Below are 21,020 nucleotides of genomic sequence, written 5' to 3'. Positions count from 1 at the left end.
TATTGATAAGGATCATGGCTGAAAGCATTGTGGCACTAGTTCAGCCAAGAGATGACATTCATTGCAGGGGGTACTGCGATTTACATATCAACGACAAGCTAACGAGCCGCAGATCAGGCCGGCTGACCAATACCGGAAGTGAAGGATGTGCTGGAGGGCACATAGCCCCATCTCCTGATATGCCCAGCTCGGCAAACAAAGGGGCAAAGCTGAGACCCTCAACGTGGCCCTGGACTTGTCAAGACTTGTTGATGCTTTGTAGTCACCCCTTCCCCCTGGATTTTCTGCATGACTTTCTGCATGATTTTCTGCGCTCCTGAACTGCAAACCCCAGCATCCTCTCCATGGAACACCGAGGCCATACATCATCGTACAAGTCCTGTCATCCACACTGTGGGGCTGTAAGAGACTGGATCCCTCACTCCTTTCTTCCTTTCTCTCTGCTCTTTCCTTCTCTCTCATTTTTTTTTCTATACCCCCATTTCTTTGTCTCTCATATATATATTACTCTCTTTCTCTCTCCCTTATACCTTAGTTTTCCTTCCCTCTCTACCACTCTCTTTCTTTCCCTTTTGAATATATAAGGATAACACCATCTTTAAGCTCTGCTGTTGGATTCTGGTTAAATTTCATGTTATAGCTACTGATGGTTGCCAATACATCGCTCGTAATAGGACTTTCGCTGTTAATGTGTTGATAAGTTCTGTTATACTTTTGCCAAGTCACCATTCGCTGTAACTGGTATTCCAACACGTACTTTTAGTAAAACTCACAATTGAATTAGACCCCGGGGGTGATTGTCTGTCATTCACTTCACATAACCGCGCAGAATTAACCCAGAGTTAACTCACACCTAGTCTCATCTGTTGAGTCAGGGCGCGTGTCACGTCTAGAGTTAACTCATCCCTCATCCCATCTGTTGGGACGGGACAGATAGAATCATAGAATGCTGGGGACAAGAGGAAATGGCCTCAAGTTGTGCCAGGGGAGGTTTAGATTGGATATTAGGAAAAACTTATTCACAGAAAGGGTTGCAAAGCATTGGAACAGGCTGCCCAGGGAAGTGGTGGAGTCACCATCCCTGGAGGTGTTTAAAACATGTGTAGATGAGGTTCTTTGTGACCTGGCTTAGTGTGTGGACTTGACAGTGTTAGGTTAATGGTTGGACTTGATCTCAAAGGTCTTTTCCAACCTAAATGATTTTATGAAATGGAAGAGTAAAAAAGTAACATGCAGAGATGCAGGTAAAATACTAAGTAATAATTTCCTTCAAACATGGAAACCTTACGGCTTTAGCATAGCAAAATCTTAGATGGGACTTAAATGTAACTTCAAAGAAACATATCACAGCAATATAATACAGTATTCAAACTGTGTTGTTAGCTGTAGGGAATACATTCCTGTTCTCTTGTGTAAGAGCACCTGTCCAAATCCTTAAATCCATGTCATGTTAAATTAGATTATTTTATATGCTTTTTGTCTTTTTTTTTTTTTCTTCAATAAAGTGAATGCTAATCTTGGACCCTGAAAAGCACGGTATTATTTCTGAGATCATACATAACACTTCTGTCAAAGGCCAGAATTATTTAGTGCTCTGGTTTCTTAGGCCCAGCATGCTCGTTTTCACAATGGCTGGCACAATAACATAAGTGAAATAAAAGATTTCTTTTTTTTCCAAATAGGTAGTAGTGTAAGCTTATATAAATCTGAACAGCAAAATCAGTAATTTGCCAAGTAATTTAAATGAACTTTGTTTCCCGTTCTCCTAGAGCAAAGATGAAGAGATGCAACCATCTTTGGTGATGGTTGATACAAGGTGCAAAACAAAATACCTATTCAAAATACTTACACCTCCCTTTTTCCATTTTTTTTTAGCATAAAGATCAATGTTTTTAGACAAAACAAATCATAATGACCAACCATCTAGTCCTGTCTTGTTTTGATGCAACTGTTAGTCATGCAATGCTGGAGTCATATAAATGGTTTTAGTATAGTGAGTATATGTATATACAGTGTAAACTTTTGCAAAGTTTTTTAGCTCATCTCTTGATCTTTCAAGTACCTCTGTTTTCCTGACATTCCGAATCAACAGGGTTCCAGTTAACAACCTCCTGGAGAATTGCAATTGACTGTTACCACTTGCTTTGCCATTTGAGCTAAGAAGTCAAAAGGCAGAGCCTTGCAGACCAGTTTTCTTCAGAAGAACTTGGTGAGAGCAGCTGGGTGTCTTTTGATGCAATCTCATTTATTCCAAAATCTGATTTCACCATCTGAACTGCAGCAGCAGGCCCTCACCGTTTCCAAATCAATACCGTAGTGTCAAAGGCTCCATCCTCCTCTTGAAGAGACACATTCAGCCTAGCCTCCTAAGCTTCTCAGCCTCACATAGCCCCACAAGTTGGCAAGCTGTATTTGAGTACTGGTGCCTGCAACCAGGGGACTCCCTCACTGGCAGAACAATGACTGCCAGGACATTTACCACAGGGGTGAGTTCAGACTAATCCAGGAAAACAGCCTAAAACTTTCCATGCAGTAGTGAGTCTTTTCCTTTTCCCCACACACTCCTGGTTTTGCTCTTATGGTCGTGATCCTCACTGAGGATCCAAGCTAGAGTATCACAGCTGGCAACAGATTTAAACATATGAATTATCTTCTGAATTAGTACAATATTTTAACATGTGCAGACTGTAATAAATTCAGACTTGATCTTGTGAATAACAAGGAATTTATTTTAAATCAAGCAATAAGCAAAGACAGCGCTGGGTGCGGCCTAGAGACCTCAGTCTCTTTCACGGCTCGCGCACACAGCTAATTCAGTTTTCTGGGTTTTTATAGTCCATCTCTGGTCCACAGCTTCTGGGTGTAACTTTTCACCTTGCATCATGTGGGCGTTGACTGCTGTGTAGCCAGTTTTGATCGCCTTACTTTGGTTACTTATTAAGTAAATACATCAAGCAGAACAAAGCAAGTAAGCATACAAACACTTCTTAGAACTCAAACAAACATCTCCAGGAGCTTTAATGAACAAACATTCCTCAGAACTGCTTGTTACAATTTCCCCCTTTTCTATTTTGTTACTTATTTTGTTCGTTAAAGCGTTGCAACTCTTGACCACTTAATACTAATAATTCGGTGTCATTTTGACCATGCAATTTCTCATATTTTGCTTTAATCAACATCAAGTGAGCGGCTTCTAGCCTGCCTTTCACGATTGCTATTACTTTATTTAAGATACATGGTCCGAATGTTAATACTAGGATTAAAAGAATCAGTGGTCCTGCTATAGTGGATAGGAGGGTTGTAAGCCAGGGTGATTGTCTGAACCAGTTCTCATACCAGCTCTGCCGTGTCCAACAGCTTCGAAATATGGTGGTTTGGTGTTTAAGCATAACCAGCATTCTGCTGTTAAATTTGGGTGTGTTTTGTTAATCACCTGATAGCTCGCATTTATTAGAGTCCAAAGTGGGTTCACTTCTTCCGATTGTGTAAATGCATCTATATCAGAGCTATCTGTCATTGTTATATGAAGTATCTTACAAGCTTTATTTATCTCTAATTTCCCCGTTATTATCGCATTAGGGCCTATTGATTAGGATTTCCCTTCTAGGCAGGTTCTTTTTGTATCTTTATAAGTGTCCCTCGATCAGTCCTAGTCTCCCAGATCCTTACACCCCAAGTTTCGCCAATTGACCACCCCTGGTCTTGCGGTTGCAAGACTGTAATTTCTAATGTTTTGCAATTCCCTGGGTCAGAACTACCATAAAGCGATGGGAGAGATTGTCTCACAACCCCAATAAGCACAATAATATTGATTAGGATAGTTGCAATATCCCTTTCCTGGATTGGAGCTAGGGCACCAATAAGTTGATACTGCACTTCCCCTTTTATGTGGAGGTTTGCAGTGACCAAAATTCCAGTCTTCCCCAGAACCTAAATGTCCTAATAAATCACAAATGGTTACGTTAAATGAGGGTGCACCTACAGTTACATTTTCTTCAATCACACGACTTTCCTCTGCTTGAATTAAAGTCCACTTATACGGTCTGTGCACTGTTTCTCCATAGCTCAGCAATAATAGCAACATCAACATAGTGTACCAGATTGGGCTGCATTGACTCTGGCTCATTCCTCCTTGCTTTTTAGTTAGTGCCTGGGTGTGCCACTTAACATTGGGGTAGCTCAGCCAATATTTTGGCATAGTTCCACTCAGGCTCTTGTTTCCACCGTTTCTTATTCCTCTGCCTCGCCCGTCGACCTGGTTGCTTCGAGTCACGGGGTAAACAATCTTCTCGGCAGCAAGAATATTCTTCAGGAAACCCTGAATGCTTTTGCTCTCCATGCCTTTGTTTATACGCTTCCCAATTATAGTCTTTGACTATAGGAGAGTAGCACGGTATTTTCTTTATGGTAGTTCTACAGCACACCCTTGTTATTTTTATTTTAGAGGGGTTGGTTCATTAGGGTGAGAGCAAAACCGCCCAGGCTATATTTCGTGGGTGTATATACACCACCAGTCAGGACTGTCGGGTTGGATCTCTTTTGCGTGCGACTTTTGATTTCAATGCTAAATCTGTAATTTCTAATTCTATATTATAACACTGATTGCATATTCCTCTAGGGGAATACCGTCTATACAATGCAACCACCAATTGTTTCAGCACACTATGCACCTAAAGCATATAAAAAGGATAACAATTACAACTTATATTAATACATCTAACTCTATGATTTTTACAAATGGGATATTCATAAACAACTTTATCGTGTTTTTTTTGTTTGTTTGTTTGTTTTTTGTACTTGCACAATATGATTCAATAAGCCCAAGTCCATTTATTGTTTCTGTAGTTTAACTTTCAGAGGGTCGTCTGTGGGCTCTGCAGTCCAGGCGTTAGTCTTGACTGGACCTTTAACTCGGCTGGCGTGTGTCCACCCCTTTTCGGCAATTCAGATGGCTGTTTCTGTAGTGAGTAAAACAACAAAAGGTCCCTCCCATCGAGGGGTTAATGATGTTTCTTTCCATGTTTTTATGAGTACCTTATCTCCAGGTTCTAGGGTATGTATTTTTATGTCCAGAGGTGGACGCTGTACCACCAACCCTTTTTCCCAAAGGTATTTCCTTCGCTTCAACAACTTCACTAAGTAATTTTTCATCTGAAAATCACTCACTTTTGGGTGATCTTGTGGCGTTTCTAAATCGAATGGCATTCCATATAACATTTCAAAGGGTGATATTCCGAGGTCTGTTCTTGGCTGGGTCCTTATGTTTAACAGTGCTAGCGGCAAACATTTTACCCATGACATCTTAGTCTCTATCATTAATTTAGTAAGCTGCTTTTTTATCTCTCCATTCATTCGTTCGACCCTTCCCGAGCTTTGTGGATGCCATGGAGTATGATACTGCCAGTCAGTACCTAGTGCCTGAAAGATTTCTGTAATAATTCTTGATGAAAAATGTGGGCCCCGGTCAGAATCGATAGCTTCAGTTATTCCATATCGGAGAATTATTTCTTCTAACAATATTTTTGCTACCGTACGAGCAGTGGCCCTAGTTGTTGGAAATGCCTCCACAAAGTGCAGGAGATGGTCTACGAGCACCAATAAATAGCGGTATCGCCCGACCTTTGGTAACTCTGTAAAATCAATCTGTATTCTTGTGAATGGCCGGTATGTGAGTTCCCTTCCGCCGGGAACTCGTTTCCTTATTTGTTGTTTATTTTTGCTCTTCAATTGTTTGCAAACAATCATGTGTTAATTGTTTGCTAGATTTCCCATATAAGAACTGTGCAGGGTTCTGCAACGAAGTAATTTCTAGGGTTAATTTAGGGGATTCAATTAAAATACTTTCGTATTTTAACAACCTAGAATCTGTTATCCATTTATCAGATTTTTGTTGCAAAACCCCTCGTATATTATGTGGTGTCAAAACATACAATTCTTCTCCAAATGTTATTTTCTGTGCTTCTTCTACTAGTAATGCAGCTGATACTATTGCTTGTAGGCATGTTGGCCAACCCCTGCTAACGGGGTCTAGCAATTTAGATAAATAAACTACCGGTTTTTTATGTCCAGCCCATTCTTGTGCCAAGACCCCGTATGCAGTCCCTGCATCTATATTAGTGAACAAATAAAATGGTTTCCGTATCATCTGGCAAGCTCAACACAGGGGCACTTATCAGCTCTTTCTTTATGCAACCGAATTGTTCCTCTTCTTGTTCCGTCCATTGTACCAATTTTTCCTGTGTTAATTTTTCATACAAAAATTTTACCTTCTTCGTATAATTTTCGATCCATTGTCTACAGTATCCAGTTAGTCCTAATATTTATCTTATCTGTCATTTAGACTTTGGGGCTGGCAATGACAAGATCCCACTTACTCTTTCTGGGTCCAAATATTTGGTCCCCCTGCTTAAATAGTGTCCTAGATATTTGACTTCTTGCTCAACAAACTGGAGTTTGGTCTTTGACACTTTGAGCCCCTGTAGACTAAGGAAATTTAATAATTTAATACTTGTTGGGACATGGCTAATAGAGAAGGGGCATGGCTCTATTGATCCATTGTAACAGGAGAATTCTGTTCTAAGTTAGCATGAGTAGGCCTCAGTTAGCATGAGTTTGGTGTAGCATAGTGGAAAAGTACTGAGCGGTTGCTCTCTGGTTCAGCTGAGCGTTTAGATAAACAAGCTGGGGAATTATCTCTAGCAGGGTGAGGAGGTTGCATTCCAGAGAAACCACAAGAAGGTTGAGCTCATTATGTATACTATCCAATCAATAGAAGACGAGTAGGCATAATTATTGTATACTATCCAATTAATAGAAGACGAGTAGGCATAATTACTGTATACTATCCAATTAATAGATGACGAGTATGCATAATTATTGTAAGTCTTATATAAACCAGCTTAGTGCATCAATAAAGTGGAGGTATGCTTATCACTCATATTGGGTCGACCGCATTCCTTCCTCCGTCCGCTCGGGTCTGGAACTCTGATGGAATTTTTCTCTCGGCAATTGGCGCCCGAACCGGCGATCCGAAGCGGCGGATAGAAGCAAAAGGCGCCGGGAGAGCAGCGACCGGCGGGCAAGAGCGACCGAACACTGTGCTGCGATGTGTCGTCTCCGAAGCCTGAACCGACTGAAGTTCGCCAGTGCTGGGCTACAGGAAACAAGGGCTGCAAGAGGTCTCTTAATTTAGCAAGAGGTACCGTACTATAATGATGAATAACGGGGAAATAGATTAAAAATGATGAATAACGGAGAGATAGATAACAGAGAAACGGATTAAAAGAGATAGATAACAGAGAAACAGATTAAAAGTGATAGATAACAGAGAAACGGATTAAAAGTGATAGATAACAGAGAAACGGATTAAAAGTGATGAATAACGGAGAAACGGGTTAAAATGATGAATAACAGAGAAATGGATTTAGAAGTAGCCCTAGATTTATTACAAAGCTTTTTAGAAAAGCGAGGTGTTGATCATAGTTACGTTAAACAGCTAGCTGGTCTAGTAACATTGGGAAAAACTAAAGGCTGTTTTCAGGATCCTGATTTATTGTTTGATGAAGGAGAATGGAGGAAATTGGGGGATGTGTTGTGGGATATGATCATAGACGAGGATAAAACAGCTAAGAAACTGATGAAACCGTGGAGGGAAGTAATTAATAATATTAAGCGTCATAAACTGGAGAAGAATTTAGCCGCGGTAGCTTCACAGAAACTCGGCAAAATGGAGCCTTCCGCTCCGCCGATGGAAACAGGCATATCTGCGTTTTCAGGGGGGCCAACGCTGCCACCCTCAGGACAAGACGATTTGTTATTTAGTACATGTAAGGCTCCTGTTTCTCCGTGCTGGCAATCGGTGTGTGTAAAAAAGAAAGCAGAGTTGAGTTCTAGTTGGAATGTAGATCAAGTACAGCAGTCGCAGCAGCAGAAAAAAAGTTGTGAGGAGTATAACGATCGGAAAGCTATAAGTGAGTCAGAGATGGAGAAAGTTGTAAAGGATACATCTAAGAGACCAGTCAGGTGTCCAGCACTAGTTAATTGGAAAAAGGTAATGGAGGATGCTGCAGACAATGGAGATTTTGGGCCAGATTCACCTTTTGCGTTCCCCGCACTATTTGAGCGAGATAGATATGGAGATATGCACGGGCACTATAATCCGATTAGTTGGAAATTATTGTCGCAGTTGAGAGCTACAGTTTCGGAATCAGGGTTGCATGGAGAGCCGACTAAACAGTTTTTAAATTATTTGTTTGGGAGTACGTTATTGTGTCCAGAAGACATTAAGGTAATAATGAGAATGATAATGACACAGTCACAGTTGTTATTGTGGCAAGCACATTGGCAGAGATTTTGTGAGGCTTCTGTACAGCAAGCGATAAATCCTAATGATCCTTTAAGTGATGTAACGGTAGAACAGTTAATGGGGTTAGGACCATTCCTTCAAGTTCGAGCTCAATTAGAAATGGGCCCCGAAAAATGTGCTGAGGCTATGAGAACAGCTCGAGAAGCCATTGAGCATGTTAAAACATCACAGCCATCTCCGTCGTACATGAGTATTAAGCAAGAAAGGGATGAATCATTTGCACAATTTATAGACAGGATTACTTCAGCAACAGAACAATCAGATGTACCAGGCTGGATGAGGGCAGCCTTGTTAAGACAGTGTGCATTGCAGAATGCAAATTCAGTAACTAGAGGTATCTTAGTGACGTTACCTGCAGACGCTACCATAGAAGCTATGTTAGACAGAATGAGCAGAGTTCCGGTAGGGCCACAAGCCATGATGGTAGAGGCTATGGAGAAGCTAGGGAGAGACCTCCTGCAAGCCCAGCAACAGGCATTTGCTGCATTAGCCCCGCTACGTGCTACTGCTGTGGAAGTAGAAAGACGACCACGCCCGAATGAGGGAAGACAGAGTAATAAATGCTTCAGATGTGGAAAAGAAGGTCACTTTCGCCGTGACTGCCGGGTGCCTCGAGTTTGGTGTGAGAACTGTAAATCTAGCGGTCATAATACTGAAGCATGTTTCTCGGGAAACGGGAGAATGAGCGCGCCGAGCCGCCGCGCTCCGACAAAAGTGGCAGCTCCAGCAATCGAAACGCCAGAGGATCTACAGAGAGAGCACCACATGACAGTGACAGCTGCTCCACTGGTACGCTCCAACCTGCAACAGCCGGGAGCCTCGGATTGGACTTGGCAACCTCAGTAGATATCAGTTTGATCGATCAGCGGCCACAAAAGATACCATCCACCTTTAAAGGACCTTTAATAATTAATGGACAATCACAAGGGGCATTGTTAATTGGTCGTTCGTCGAGTGGTATGAAAGGCCTTACGATTATCCCGGGACTTATTGATGCCGATTACAAAGGGATTGTACAAATTATGGTTCAGACACTGTTTCCTCCGATTTTCATTCCGAAGGGTAGTCAAATAGCACAATTGTTACCACTTCCGCAATTAACAAAGGACATGACGCCAGCATTATCTTCAGAAAGAGGAGGTGGTGGATTTGGATCGACAGGACCTGCTGTGATGCTAACTATGTCAATGAGCCGGCGACCAACTGCGTCAGTTCGAATGGAATCTAGAGGACAATCTATTTTACTTACAATGTTACTGGACACTGGGGCTGATTTGACCATCGTAGATGAGGGCACCTGGCCTCAGGATTGGCCAACAAAACCTATGGACAGGGGCGTTGAAGGAGTAGGAGGTCATTCATCAGTACGTCAAAGTATTGAACGTATTCTGTTCATCATAGACGGGAGAAAAGCCAATACATTTGTTACAGTAATGACTCTTCCTGCAGGTGTAAATGGACTAATAGGTCGAGATATACTGGATCAGCTAGGAGTCATTTTGACAACTGAAAGGGCTTTTCGCTAACGGTCACTGCAAAATGGGCTTTCCCGATCCCTCTTAAATGGACTTCAGATGACCCTGTATGGATCGAGCAGTGGCCGTTGAAAATGGAAAGTCTTGCAGCGGCACATCAGTTGGTACAAGAACAATTTGATCAAGGACATTTGCAACTGTCAACAAGTCCATGGAATACGCCTATTTTTGTGATTAAGAAAAAATCAGGGAAGTTCCGACTGCTTCATGATTTGAGAGCTGTAAATGCACAAATGCAACCGATGGGAGCATTACAACCTGGTCTTCCGAATCCGGCAATGCTTCCTGAACACTGGAAGCTGTTAATTGTGGATTTGAAGGATTGCTTTTTTACTATTTCGTTGCACCATCTTGATACACAGCGATTTGCCTTCACTTTGCCAGCGATTAATAGGGAAGCTCCTGCTCAGCGGTTTGAGTGGACTGTGTTACCGCAAGGAATGAAAAATAGTCCGACATTGTGTCAATTGTTTGTGGACAATGCGTTGCGTCCTATTCGTGATGCCTGGCCTACAGCGATGGTGTATCACTACATGGATGATATTCTTATTGCACAAGAACAAGACTTTACTGAGCAACAATTGCAATTTTTACATTGTCAGTTGTATAAGGAGGGTTTAGTAATTGCTAAGGAAAAAATTCAGCGACAAGAACCGTGGTTGTACTTAGGGTGGAAAATTACTGACTCCCAAATTCGACCGCAAAAACCGCATATTACCACAGATATTAGGACACTTCATGATGTTCAGAAACTCATGGGGGATTTACAATGGTTAAGGCCTGTCGTGGGTATTACCAATATGCAGTTAGAGGTGTTACGACCATTGCTGCGTGGAACCGATCCCTCCACTCCGGTGGATCTCTCTATGGAGCAAAAACAAATGATCCAGAATTTAGCTCACTTAATCACATTGGGTTTTACAAGGAGACGTGACCCTGCAATACCTGTAGATTTTTCTGTTTTTCAAACAGATGGTCATTTAATTGGGGCTCTTACACAGCACAAAGAAAAAAAAGGGGAGCGAGAGGAACTTGGGATACTTGAATGGGTATTTCCAAAGCTACAGCCAAGAAAGTCAATACAGCAAAAGGTCGAAACTTTAGCAGATTTAATAAGGAAGGGTAGGAAGCGTGTAATTCAGATCACAGGGCAAGAGTTGCAGACAATATATGTTCCGATGAAAAAAGAAGCAATAGAGTGGTACCTTCAGAATAGCGAGGAGTTGTGTGAGTGCTTATTCTCATCAGCTACAACTATATCCTTGTCTCCTGTAAAGGCGGCAATAGTGCAGTTTATTGGTCACAATGAATGGATGCAGAAACCTCTCCGCAGTAAATCACCCCTAGAAGATGCCCAGACAGTGTTTACGGATGCAGGAAAAAGGTCCAGAAGAGCTGCAGTTACCTGGATCGCTTGTGGTGAGTGGCACCACCACTTGCTGGAAGCTGTTCCGGGAGATTCCTTGCAGACATTGGAGCTTGCTGCTGTTGTATGGGCCATGGGGAAGTGGAGAGAGGAAACAATTAATATTGTGACCGATTCGCTGTATGTCGCGGGTGTGTTACACAGGATAGAAGATTCTCAGATTAAGGATGTTAAGCAACTGCGCTTGGGAGAACTGTTTAGACAGTTGCGTACATTAATTCAAGGAAGAACAAAACCATATGCAGTGATTCACATCCGTAGTCATATGTGGGATTGTGGCCTTGGAGAAGGGAATGCTAGAGCAGATAGGTTGGTAGCATGTTCTGCCCCTGTTAGTGATTTTGTCAAGGCTAGAGAATCACATAGTGTGTTCCATCAGAATGCGAAAGGATTACATTCACAGTTTAAGATCACTGTAGAGGAAGCTAAGGGAATTGTACGGACTTGCCCTCAGTGTAGTCATCATGGTTCTGGTCTAGGCGTAGGGGTTAATCCTAGGGGGTTGGGTCCTAATGAGATATGGCAAATGGACGTGACGCATGCGCCTTCAATGGGTAGGCTCAAATATGTACATATTACAGTTGATACGTATAGTCATTTTGTATGGGCAACGCCACAGGCAGGGGAAAAAGCTAGTCATGTGATTCGTCATTTGACGGCGTGTTTTGCTGTAATGGGGGTACCAGCACAGATTAAAACGGAAAATGGGCCAGCTTATTGTAGTGAGAAGATGCGTAAATTCTGTCAGTTATGGGGAGTACAACATGTTACAGGGATTCCACATTCCCCAACGGGACAAGCAATTGTAGAGAGAATGAATCAAACGCTGAAGCAATATTTGCAGAAATTTCAAGATATCACGGACAGTCAAGAAAAGGTTATGAAAACATTGTTTGTTTTAAATTACCTCTGTATATTTGGATCAGATGAGGAGCCACCAGTAAAAGTGCATTCAGGTCTCTCAAAGAAAGTAACTGTTCAAATGAAGGTGTTTTATCGAGATCCAGAAACTGGACAGTGGAAAGGGCCTGCAGAAGTTCAGTACATTGGCAGAGGATACATGTGTGTACTTACTTCTACAGGGCCAAGATGGGTACCTGCAAAATGGACTCGGCCAACATTAAAGGACTGATGGTGTTTATTTTGACTGCCATTGGTGCAACAGCTGTCCCGCATTTGTTGATGAAGCAACAGAACATTTGGTTAACTTGGGCCAATAAGACGCACAATCCTAATTTCTGTCTGAGTCTCGCTTCAGCTCAAGAGCCATTCAAGACGTGTCTAATTGGAATACCTTTATCAGTCAATGAATCTATTGAGATGCTTACAGGACTGTATAATGTGTCTGTTTGGAACAACTGTAATTGTACGGGGGAACCTGATGCTTGTTTAGCTCATTTACCCTTTAATAATGCATCTTGTCGACTAGCTTTCCAATCGCTAGGTGGTGGGCCTCGCTAGGTTTTCCTTCATGGCTGTTGTCATTCTTTAAACCAGTATTGGTAGGAATTGCCTTTATTTTGCTTATATTGCTTATTGGTATGTGTTGCCTTTCATGTATTAGGCAATTATGTTTAAAGATAATTGATGCTACTTTTCGCAAGGAAGTGTTATTAGCCCAAAGAGAAAAAGGGGGAATTGTTGGGACATGGCTAATAGAGAAGGGGCATGGCTCTATTGATCCATTGTATCAGGAGAATTCTGTTCTAAGTTAGCATGAGTAGGCCTCAGTTAGCATGAGTTTGGTGTAGCATAGTGGAAAAGTACTGAGCGGTTGCTCTCTGGTTCAGCTGAGCGTTTAGATAAACAAGCTGGGGAATTATCTCTAGCAGGGTGAGGAGGTTGCATTCCAGAGAAACCACAAGAAGGTTGAGCTCATTATGTATACTATCCAATCAATAGAAGACGAGTAGGCATAATTATTGTATACTATCCAATTAATAGAAGACGAGTAGGCATAATTACTGTATACTATCCAATTAATAGATGACGAGTATGCATAATTATTGTAAGTCTTATATAAACCAGCTTAGTGCATCAATAAAGTGGAGGTATGCTTATCACTCATATTGGGTCGACCGCATTCCTTCCTCCGTCCGCTCGGGTCTGGAACTCTGATGGAATTTTTCTCTCGGCAAATACTTTATTGTCTAACCACTTCTTCGTCTTGCCCTGCTAACAAGAGATTATCTACATATTACACTAGTACCACTTCTGGACTGCGCTCATATCCCTGCAGAATTTGTTCTAAAGCTTGCCCGTACAAGTTAGGTGACTCCGTAAACCCCTGGGGAAGCACAGTCCATCGCAAAGGCAAAATAGTCTCAGCTCTCTTCATCAAGCGGGCAAGCCCAAAAGGCATCCTTTAAACCTCTAACACTATACCATTGATCATTCGGACCTAATTGACTCAGAAGGGTATACGGGTTGGCCACTACAGGGAATCAACTCACGGTTCTTTTATTCACCTCCCTCAGGTCATGTACTAGTCTCCATTTTAAAGGGAGACATGCAGGGCTCGAGTAGGCCTTTTTCTAGTAATCTTTCTATTTCTGGTTTTAATCCCCTTCGGCCCTCTTTGGATACTGGATATTGTTTTACACTAATGGGTATTTCTGGACTAGAAATTTTAACTTTAAACGGTGTTATGTCCAGCTTCCCTACTGAGTCTTCTGTATACCATACTTCAGGATTAATTTTATTTTCATCTTCCACCCTGAGAGGACATAATCTTATCCGAATTTCTTTCCCCTTCTAAATTAACACCCAATTCAATTATTAAATCCCGTCCCAAGAGATTATATTCAGCTTCAGGAACTAAAAGTAAATTTCCCACTCCTAATTTGAAATCGATTTCAATAACTACTCCTTTTATAACAAGGACCTGAAATGGCTCTCCCTTTGCCCCAATTACTTGCATAGTGTCAGAAGATATCTCGCATCCTTTGGGTAAAGTTTGCATGGTAGATCGTTCTGCTCCAGAATCTACAAGAAATTCAATTTCTTGCTGCTGAGGACCCACTTTTAGTTTTATCAAGGGCTCTGTTCCTTTTTTGAGTCCCCAGCAAAAAGAGCCCCTGACACCCCTATTCCGCTTTAAACATTTTCTCATCCGCCATTTTCTTCCTACAGTTCCGCTTCATGTGCCCTTTCTTTCCACAGTAAAAGCATTCTGTCGGCTCACCCCGTTCCATTGCAGTCTCGTCATTAAGAGGTGTTGCTTTAGGACTAGGCCCCTTATACTGTACCCTTCGGTCTCTGGATTTCCATTGCTGCTGGGCTGTACCTTCTCTGACTGCTGCAACCATCATTCGTACAGTCCTCCGCTCTTTCTCATCCTCTCTCCCAACATACACTTTCTGAGCTTCCCTCAGTAGTTCATCTAACCCCACGATTTTACCAATCTCCTAATTTTTCTAGCTTTTTCCTAATATCTATCAAGATCTAGCTACAAATTGTGTTTTTAACAGCGCCTCCCCTACAGGGGTGCTGGGATCTAATCCCGAATATAGTTGCAAATTCTTTCTAAGCCATTCTAGCCATTCTGTGGGTGTTTAATCTTTTTTTTTTTTTTTTTTTTTTTTTTTTTTTCTGGTGTTCACTAAACACCTTTCCAATGTTCTGCCCCCTCGGCACAGATTCTCTAATACCCTGGACTAATATAGTCCGCAGATCTTGCATATGACCCCTGTGTAACGGGTCCTGGTTATTCCAGTCGGGCCTTTGCAGCGGCCATTTAGTGTCGGCTGCAGGACCCTGTTGATGCTGTTCATCCCAGATTTGCATACCGGCTCTACGGATCATTCCCCTCTCTTCGGCAGTAAATAATATTCCTATGATCGCTTGCAGTTCATCCCACGTATATGTATTAGGCCCTAAGAATTGATCAACCCGCTCCGCTACTCCTAGCGGGTCCTCTAATAGACTCCCCATTTCCTTTTTAAAATCTCTAACGTCTCCAGAATTGAGGGGCACCGCCGCATACCCCATTCCCGCCTGTGGACCTCCCATTGCAATTTCTCACAACGGGTATAAATGTCCCGTCACCTGATACTGCTGCTGTCTAGTTTTACTACGGGTGACGGGTCCTGTGGGTTGGCTAGGGTCCACTTCCTCCAGATTCGGTATTAATGGTGGAGCGTTTGGGCTAGGGGCCGGCACCGGGGGTAGTGGTGGCGGTACATAAGGTGGGGGTGCTACGGGAATTTCTTCCCCATGTCGCTTGTTTCTTTGTTTATCGCGCCTCCCATCCCCCTTTTCTTTTAACGGATACAAATTGATCCTAGTCTCTGACCCTATCCATAAGCGTGCATAGTCACTCTCCTCTTGATTAAACGGTTCCTTTGAGTTAACGTAAAGGTTCAGGGCTTGGCAAATCCAATCCTCAAAGGATCCGAACACTGGCCAAAACAGGTGGTCCTTACGGATTTCCTTACCACCCCAAATTTCCATACAATAGTGTATCATTTTTATTTTACTCTTACCCTGTCTAGAGGGGTAATCATCCCAATATTTAATCATTAATCCTAGTGGACTGTCCTGGGGGACTGGCGGAAGTTTCGCTTGCGAATCCCCACCCATGGGACCAGAAGGTCTACTTTTCTTCTGTCCCATCTTCCAGGGTACACTCACACGCACTCACATGCGCTCCCCTCATTCATGACTCGCTCCCTCGCGGGCTACGAGAACTGCACTACTAGAGGGTCCGCACTCGCTTCGTCCGCAATTGGACGTCTCAGTCGTCGTACCCCAGGAATCCCAGCCCCAATCCGAGTGGAAATCCGGCCTATACTTACGCATCCTGCATCTTCACTCGGATCTTCGTGCACAAAGTTTAAGGGGCTGCCAGCATTTACTTTGCTTATTGCAATTTAGAAGGTTCGTCGGTGAAGGATGGCGGCAAAATCCTCCAAGGGCCGCTAGAAAAAGAAGCGGGGTGCCTCCCTCAAAAAGGATCGCCGCCGAATATCCTTCATCCAAGTCACGGCACCAAATTGTAATAAATTCAGACTTGATCTTGTGAATAACAAGGAATTTATTTTAAATCAAGCAATAAGCAAAGACAGCGCTGGGTGCGGCCTAGAGACCTCAGTCTCTCTCACGGCTCGCGCACACAGCTAATTCAGTTTTCTGGGTTTTTATAGTCCATCTCTGGTCCACAGCTTCTGGGTGTAACTTTTCACCTTGCATCATGTGGGCGTTGACTGCTGTGTAGCCAGTTTTGATCGCCTTACTTTGGTTACTTATTAGGTAAATACATCAAGCAGAACAAAGCAAGTAAGCATACAAACACTTCTTAGAACTCAAACAAACATCTCCAGGAGCTTTAATGAACAAACATTTCTCAGAACTGCTTGTTATACAGACTATAGGTCTGCATCTGGGATAATGACTTTACCAACCTGGCTTATAAGAAGGCCTATAAGCTGAAACTACCTTACATTTATTTTGATTCTCCTTTCCTTCTTCTACCACTAAGTGTGTGGGCATATAGGGACTTAATTGTCTACCTCTATTTTTAGGGAATTCCAATGAAAATTACCTAGGCCAATCATCTTTCAAGAGAGAGATTGTACTTACTATAATGAATAATTTATTAACAAAAATAAACAGGTTGTATGGGGAATTTTACTGGGATATTAATCAGATTGCACATTACATCTGAAATAATGTCAGAATGCATCCTCCTGTTAGACACTGGTGGTGTCTGTTTGATGGTAAGGAATGGACACAGGGAATTAGAATGACTTTCAGCTTTAACAAGCAGGAATCTAAAGACAACAAGGAAAAGTCTGATATACCTGAAGCCATTTCCATAGGCCGTAGCACTTTACTGGGACAATTATTTCCACTCTTCCATTTTCTTTTCTCCTGCTCAGTTCCTATGTTGTGCTGCTTCTTGCTCAGAAGTATCACCTGACTATACCTCCTCCTCCTGCCAGTTTTTGACTTTCTGTAGCTACCATCAGACAAAAAGTCAAGTGCTGCTGCCAGTTGCAGGACAGGTCTTGCTTTCCCTCATGTATGATCAGTCTCTGAAACAGGCTGTCAGGTTTCAGTATTTCAGCAAGAAGAAACCAGTCCCACATGTCCTGCTGATATGCAGCCTGCACTTCAGCACTGAAATCCTCTGCTACTATGCAACATCCACATCTAGGAGGCAGCAAGTGCAGTAAAGCAAACCATTCTCAATGAATTGTTAAATTGATTTCCACAGCTGTCAGACAGGAATATACTTTCAAATCTGGTAATTTAATAATTATTAATCAGTGTATAGTGAGACAGCTGAAGTAATCTATGCCCTTGAATGACTGCATCTCAGCCTGGAGAAACATGACTAGTACCCGCCTTTTCTGGCATACTGAGACTAGTATTCCTCACCTACCCATAAACTCTGCCCTGTTGAGCTAAGCAATGCTGCAAGCATCCTGACAACCAGCTTCCTCTAAAGAGATCAAGAGATGCCAAATAACCTCCTCCCAGAGAGAGCTGGGGAAAAGACCTAGTTCAGGAGAGAAGGGATCCTTAGAGTAATGGAGAAGCATCTTCTTCAGTAGACTGGAGATCACTACCTGCTCTGATCTGTTACCACAGTGATGACACAACAAGGACTGCCACTAGAAGTTGTCCCCAGCATCTTCATAAAGCTTGTACAACCTATGATGAGCCACATGCCACTGTCTCATAGCTCTGCTGTTTAAATCTTGAATCTGAGAACCTCCAGATGAATATGAAGGGATTGAGAGCAGCCCTGTGGAGAAGGACTTGGGGGTACTAGTGGATGAAAGATTGGACATGAGCCAGCAATGTGTGCTTGCAGCCAAGAAGGCCAATTGTATCTTGGGCTGCATCAAAAGGAGCGTGGCCAGCAGGTCGAGGGAGGTGATTCTGCCCCTCTACTCTGCTCTGGCAAGACCCCACCTGGAGTACCACATCTAGCTCTGGAGCCCTTGGTACAGAAAAGATATGGACGTGTTGGAGAGGGTCCAGAGGAGGGCCACCAAGATGATCAGAGGGATGGAACACCTGTCCTATGAGGACAGGCTGAGAGAGCTGAGGTTGTTCAGCCTGGAGAAAAGAAGGCTCTGGGGAGACCTTATTGTGGCTTTTTGGTACTTAAAAGGGGCCTATAAGAAAGATGGGGACAGACTTTTTAGCAGGGCCTGTTGCAACAGGACAAGGGGTAATTGTTTTAAACTAAAGAAGGGGAGATTCAGGCTAGACATGAAGAAGAAATTTTTTACAATGAGGGTGGTAAAACACTGGAACAAGTTGCCCAGAGAGGCAGTAGATGCCCCATCCCTGGAGACATTCAAGGCCAAGCTGGATGGGGCTCTGAGCAACCTGATTTAGTTGAAAATATCCCTTCTGCGACAACACTGAAGCACTCCCCTCCATCCTTAGCAGAGCAAAGGACGATGTTATGCCTTAAACATCTGGGTTTTGTTACTTTGGGAGGATAAGATAGATGGCTGTGGAGGCAGACATCCCATCTTATCTTTCCCAAGGTTTTGTGTTTGGCGGAAGAGATAGATGGCTGTGGTGGCAGACACCTTGTAAGATAAAGGCAATCAACAGTGTTGCTGTGAGGGCCTCATGGCCTAATTGGAATGATAGAGGTGAACCATCTGTCAGACAACCAATTATCAGAAGAAACCAGGAACCAACAGCTACCCCTGATGGGCAAAACAACTCAGTTCTGGTCAGTACCGTGAACTTCCCCTAGTTTGAAGACCCCAGACCCATTTCCAGAAGAGTCTTCCTAATTAGCATGAAGAGCAAACAGAGGGACGAGATGAACTGCCCACATGTAAATGAACTGGGTTATAAAATGACCCCACACATGGCATCAGTTGTGGCGTGTATATGCTGTGCAGCATGACCAAAGTCTTCAATGCAACCACCCTCCCTCCATAGGACATAATCGCTGTACCGATAACCTGTGGAGTGGTGATATCTTATTCTCTCTCTGATATCTTAGTTTTCCTTCTCTCTCTTTTTTTTTTCTTCCTTTTCTTGAACATGTAAAAGTAATATCATTGTACGTTCTGCTACTAAAGTCTTAAGTTTTGCATTATAGTTACTAATTGTTGCCAATCTACCGTTTTTAGAAGGACTTCTGCTGTCAATGTATTGATAAGTTTTGTGATATTATAACACACTTTTGCCAAGTCACTAATTGCTGTAATTTGTTCACTAATCACTGTAATTTGTATTCCACCAAGTGCTTTTAGTAAATTCATAATTGAATCAGACTCCTGGAGTGATTGTCTGTCATTCACTTCGCATTACCGCACAGAAATACCCAGAGTTAACTCACACCTGATCTCATCTGTTGGGTCAGGGCGTGTGTCGCGTTCAGAGTTAACTCATACCTCATCCCATCTCTTAGGACAGGACACCTGCTCATTGCACGGGGGTTGTACTAGGTGACCTTTCAAGGTCCTTTCCAACCCCAACTATTCTATGATTCTATGAAAGACAAGGTTCAGGCTTGGAAGAAGATCAAATAACAAAGATACCAAAAAGCTTTGAATTCTGAAAAGGAGACTATATGCTTCTGCAGCTAGGCAGGGCACCTTGGCTGTCACAATCACTACCAGTTTTTTTAGAACACACCATTTCTTGGCACCTCCTTTCTTATGAGCTTATGCCAACCACAAATTCATTGGGAGGCTCGCTTGGACTTTTGCAGTAAAATACTGGGCTAGTTTTTCTTTCCCAAGAAAGCTGTTCAGCCAGACCCAAAGACTGACAAGCTGTCTCTTGTTTACCTTCTGAAGGCAGTTTGCAGACAGCAGCAAGAATTAACATGGAAATGGCTGGCTCTGTTTATGCCAGTAACTCATTAAAAAAAACACTCAGAACACTTTGTTGGCATTATTTTCTCCAGCTATGCTGCAACAGGAAGTTCTCTCTCTTTAAGAATAAAAGCAACGAAAGTTGCCACATACCAGGAAACCTTCATTGAACCACTAAAACTAGGGTTGGTCAGTGCCTCAAGATATCATGACATCTTTCCTGCTACCCCAAGACAGTCATAGCTAAAGCAAGTGGCTGAAGTTGGCCTCTTGATGACAGCACATCATGCAGGCACATCAGAAGGTCATATTGCTCTATTCGAAAGGCTTCATAAAAGACTTGGACAACTGACTACAATGAAATACTTTCTAAAAGGAAGCAGATACCAAAGAGAATGGAACCAACTCCAAGAAAACCAGAACAAGAACTAGTAATTACTATAAACTACTGAGGATTGTCTGAGGAATACTTCATGAGAGGCATGTAATTTTTACAAATTGTGTTCATTGTAAGCATGAGAAGTGAAATGGCAAAATATTTAAACTGAGCCACAGTTATAGACAACTGCAAACTAGAAGATTAAATAACACATCCAGAACTTACATTTTTATTTTATGAGATATTGTATGGACAGCTGAAGAGCAATAAATAACAATATAAACAACAGTAAACAGCTGAGAACCTAATGAAGTAAAAAGTGAAATCTTCACCTCTGCATCAAATGTGGAGTATTTTCAGGAAAATACAAGCCTGCAGCTTGCTTTCTAAATGGCTACAGCCCTCCACTGTGTAAAAATGCTCATGAAGTATTTTAATGACACAGATTTCTTCAGTCTTGAATCTATTAGTTAACAACAGTGTAGTAATTACAAAAAAGTTCTCTCTGCTTGAT

The sequence above is a fragment of the Columba livia genome, chromosome W (genome assembly GCF_036013475.1).
Source record: "Columba livia isolate bColLiv1 breed racing homer chromosome W, bColLiv1.pat.W.v2, whole genome shotgun sequence".
NCBI lineage: Eukaryota > Metazoa > Chordata > Aves > Columbiformes > Columbidae > Columba > Columba livia.
This window is presented reverse-complemented; position numbering follows the sequence as displayed.